Genomic DNA, 5,005 nt, shown 5'->3' with positions numbered 1-5,005 from the left:
ACCTCCTGCTGCACCCTGTGCAGTGGGCAGGTCAGTCGCTAACGGTGACCACCCAGAGGAGGACAGTGGCTTGGTGAAGGGTACCAGGGCTGATTTGGAGTACATTGCCAATGAGGCAGTGGACACCCTTGTGCCCACTAACGAGTCTCCCCTCATCCCCCTTGTGGAACTCCGGGAATTCCTGGATAATAGCTTGGTTGCCGTGATATGGTCCAGCTGGCCCTCAACTGATGGTCAAAGCTGGCACTGTTTGTCAGGTCCATCCCCTTTGCTGTAAAGATTGCGGGCATGAGGAACGACATGAGCCAACCCAAGCTGTACCGGCTTAAGGTGTTCCTCTCTGGGCTGCTGAGGGAATGGAGGATTACAAATAACTCTGCTCTCTCCCCACAGTAGGATCTGGTTGTACTAGACTCTTGCCATGAAGACAACCATAGCCAGCCTCAACATCAACAGCAGCAGAGAGGCACACCGTAGATTTCTCAACTTCTCACTCCATAAGGCAGGGAAGTATGCGGTGTGCTTCCTGCAGGAAACCTATACAGTTCCAGGAGACAAGACTATGTGGCTCCTAGAGTGACAAAGCGAAATCTCCATCCCAACTCCAGCACTTTCACTTTTGTGAGGTCTGGAAGAGGAGGGCCCAGAATCGGCCACCTATACATTTCTCGGGCATACGCCTCCTATGTTCTGGCAGTTTCTGTGCGGCCGGTGCCGTGCTCAGCCACCACCTGGTTTGGACAGAGCTGATTTCGCACCACGCGTGGGTGGGGTCTGCATACTGGCATTTTAACAACCTGCTGCTGGACTCGTTCCATTGATTTTGGGCTGACTGGAGTAGGAAGCACAGCAGCTTTGCCTCCCTGAGGCTATAGTGGGATGTCGGCAAGGATCACTTCCAGGTCTTCTGTTACGGGTAAGAGAGGGTCGACGAGGAAGGCCAGGGTTGAACGGTTGGAACAGGAGGTGCTCGACCTGCAGTCCCGTCTCAGTCAAGCCATCGAAGATCCAGCCCAGCAGAAGGTGTTACGAAGAGAAGGGCGCACTGAAGGACCTGCAGCTTGTCGAGTTCCAATATGCATTGTAGGGCTTCCCCATCTTCTACTCACTTTCATTCAGCTCTTAGGGCTTCTGGCTGATGACAGATCCCTGGTCTCGGATCCAAAGAGCATCATTGCCCACGCCCGAGCCTATTACGGTGCTCTGTTCTCCCTGGATCCGTCTGGCGAGGCTTTCTTTTTATTCCTTCATGGGATGTGGGCGTTGCTGGCTAATTGCCCTTGAGAAGGTGGTGGTGAGTCATCTTCTTGAACCACTGCAGTCCATGTGAGGTAGGTAGGTACACCCACAGTGCTGTTAAGAAGGGAGTTCCAGGATTTTGACTCAGCGACAGTGAAGGAACGGTGATATCGTTCCAAGTCAGGATGGTGTGTGGCTTGGAGAGGAACTTGCAGGTGCTGGTGTTCCCATGCATTTGATGCCCTTGTCCTTCTAGGTGGTAGAGGTCGCAGGTTTGGAAGGTGCTGCCAAAGGAGCCATGGTAAGTTGCTGCAGTGCATCTTGTAGATGGTACACATTGCTGCCACTGTGCATCGGTGGTGGAGGGAGTGAATGTTTGTGGATGGGGTGCCAATCAAGGGGGCTGCTTTGTCCTGGATGGTGTCGAGCATCGTGAGTGTTGTTGGAGCTGTACTCATCCAGGCAAGTGGAGAATATTCCATCACACTCTTGACTTGTGCCTTGTAGATGGTGGACAGGCTTTGGGGAGTCAGGAGGTAAGTTACTCGCCGCAACATTCCCAGCCTCTGACCTGCTCTTGTAGCCATGGTATTTATGTAGCTGGTGCAGTTCAATTTCTGGTCAATGGTAACCCCCCAGGATGTTGATAGTGGGGGATTCAGCAATGATAATGCCATAGAATGTCAAGTGGAGATGGTTGGTTCTCTCTTGTTGGAAATGGTCATTGCCTGGCACTTTTGTGGCACGAATGTAACTTGCCACTTAAAGTGGAGAGGTTTGAGGCAATATCTGAAGAGTTTCTTGTTTCTGTGCTTCGAGCTCACTGTAGAGTCCTTTTGTAGGTAATTCTTACTTTTCATTGGGGCTCAGTATTCTTCTTAAACCTTGTTCACTGTAGGAGACTTTTCTCTCTTGGGGTTCTTCAATGAATTCCAAAGTCGGTGAGAAAGAGATGAGAGCAGACAGGAGACAGATGTTCTCAATCCAGGAGCCAGGAGCTTTCTGGGTTCAAATTCTCTGTAGCCAATTTAAAACTCTCAGTTCAAAACTCTGCAACAGCCAGTTAGTCATGTGACTAAACTAGTCTGACCATGTCTTCTGTGTATTGGGAGCAGGGACTGGTTCCTTTGTTCCAACACTGTCTGCTAGTATGTAAAAAATGTCTTTCCGGCTAGGGGCCTGGCAATTCCTAGTGATAGGCCCTCTTTTCTTCCCAGCAACAATTTGAAGTTCAACATCCATGTGGCGAAATTAATGTGCCTCATTCTTGGCAGGTGGAGGCCTGCATGACTTTACCATCAAGCCAGGGGACCAATCAGGAATAGGACAGCATGCCAGAACCAGCACCAGGCATACCTAGAAATGAGGAATCGTTTAATAGAAGTCTTTAAAATAATGAAGGGCTTTGATAGGGCTTTTTCCACTTGTGGGGGAATCTAAAACTAGGGGTCATATAAGGTAGGCACTAATAAATCCAATAAAGAATTCATGAGAAACCTCTTTATCCAGAGATTGGTTAGAATGTGGAACTTACTACCACAGGAGGGGTTCTGATGAATAACATAGATGCATTTAAGGGGAAGCTAGATAAACACATGAGGGACAAAGGAATAGAAGGATCAGATGATAGGGTTAGAAGTAATGGGTGGAGATTCGTGGAACATAAAGACCCAAACATACCAGTTGGACTCAATACTCTATTGCTGTGCTGTAAATTCAATGTAATTTTTTTACTGATGTAGGTTGAGCAATAACTATTGGCCAGGACTGGGGAAAACTCCCCTGCTCTTCTTGGAAATAGTGCCACAGGATCTTATACATTCACCCAAGAAGGCAGATGTGGCTTTGCTTTAACTCTTCCAAAGGGCAGCACCTTCAACTATTCAGTGCTCTTTCCGTACTACACTGCATGTGTAAGCTAAATTATGTACTCAAACCTCTGGAATGAAACTTAAACCACAACCTTCTACCTCAGAGGTGAGAGTGCTACTACTGAGCTATGGACTGACACTTAAATCTGCCTTCAAAGTACAGCTGTAAATCCTGTATATCACCTCAAGTAGTATATAACTGAGTGTCTGGGTATTTTTGTGGTACCCATCTGAATGCAGGTTTCAAGTTTCCACATCCTCCTAGTTCGCGGTTTATTTCCACCCTTCTCCTGATTCACATATTATCTCCCATTTCCTAGTTTAGAGACTGGGTAGGAAAACCTGTTGCTAGGACTCTGCTTGTGCTGCTCTGTTTTATCATTCAAATTTTCCTCCCTTGCTGCTACTCTCCCCTTGTTGACATGGAGTTCCATTGGCACGATCCTCTATTACCTTGCCAAAATTGCCATTTTTCTGGTGTGAGTTAGAGGCAAGTGTTGGTATGTTGGATGTTCAACTGAATTTGGCATTATAGCAATAACAAAACCTTCCCTAACCCCTTTCTGAATTTACACTTTTGCATTTTTCTGCAGTGATCACCGCCTATCAATCAGCACTGGGAAACCTGCCTTATTTTATTCCCTATCTTAGTCCAATCGCACTGAGGCCAGTTGTCACAGCCTCTGTCCCGACCTGAGTTCAGATAATTCACATTAGATGATTCAATGGCAAAGAAAATGTCTTCTGAAGTGTCAGCATTGGATCAACATTATCACCTCTGAATCTCACCAACAGCAATATGATAAATGCCAGATGTAGCTCATTGGTAGTACTCTCTTCCCTGAGTCAGGAGGGGTTAAAATTTTACTCCAGAAACCTAATCACAAAAATCTCAGCTGATTCTCGTGCAGCACTGAGGGAGTGCTACACTGACAGAGGTGCTGACTCTTAGCTGAGAGGTTAAACCAAGGCCCCATCTGCCATCTTGGGTGGATGCAAAAGATCCCACATCACTATTCACAGCATGAACTGTCCATAATAATACAAATGTTGAGCTTTAATTTCATGTATTCATTAATTTCATATCTATCTTAACATATTTATCAATTTACACGTACACTTTTCTTCCCTGTACCAAATGCCATACCTGGCTCAAGTAGGCTGACATATTTCTCTGTGTTATGGGCTGCAGGTGCAACAGTCTTTCTTCCCTGCTCTCTTCAAGCTGACTTTATGTGGGTACAGTTCCAGAGCTGTGAGCATCCCACTCAAATCCACATTCTTCCTTCATATCCTCCAGAATGTGAGCATTGCCAGACCATTCAGCCATAATAGAGGCGGCATCCCAATGCAGTGCAGTCCTGTCCTAATACAAATATCGACTCACACCCAGCGCAGGATAGTGATCAGCAGCAGATAGCTGTGCCAATTTAGAGGGGGCATTGTTGACCAGCATGGTACCAGTATCACTGTCCCTCACTCAGCACAGGGCTCCCCCTTTAATAAGACAGTGTTCCTTTAATCAGAGACATTACCTTGTATAAAGAAACAGGTATGGGAATATCTGGGGCAATTTCAAGATTTGGAGCAGAGGGGAAAACTCAACCAACAAATTTGATTGACAACATTTGTGACAGCCCTTTTCCACCCTATGATTTTGCTTATGTCTTCAACATCTTGTAGTTATTATTAAAAAAAATAAATGCAAGCTGTTGCGTAGCTGCTTTAACTCAACATACCGAGATACTTCAAAAGGGGAAACTGCAAAGACTAAGAGGAGCCTAAGCCAGTGCCTGCAATGTCAACTGGGCGGGGTCTGGCCCTCTACACGTGACAGCAAGCTAGCCCCGCCCACTACTGGCTACACGCTCCTGTACAAAGATGGTGGCTAAAGC

This window comes from Heterodontus francisci, chromosome 41, assembly GCF_036365525.1.
Source record: "Heterodontus francisci isolate sHetFra1 chromosome 41, sHetFra1.hap1, whole genome shotgun sequence".
Classification (NCBI taxonomy): domain Eukaryota; kingdom Metazoa; phylum Chordata; class Chondrichthyes; order Heterodontiformes; family Heterodontidae; genus Heterodontus; species Heterodontus francisci.
This window is presented reverse-complemented; position numbering follows the sequence as displayed.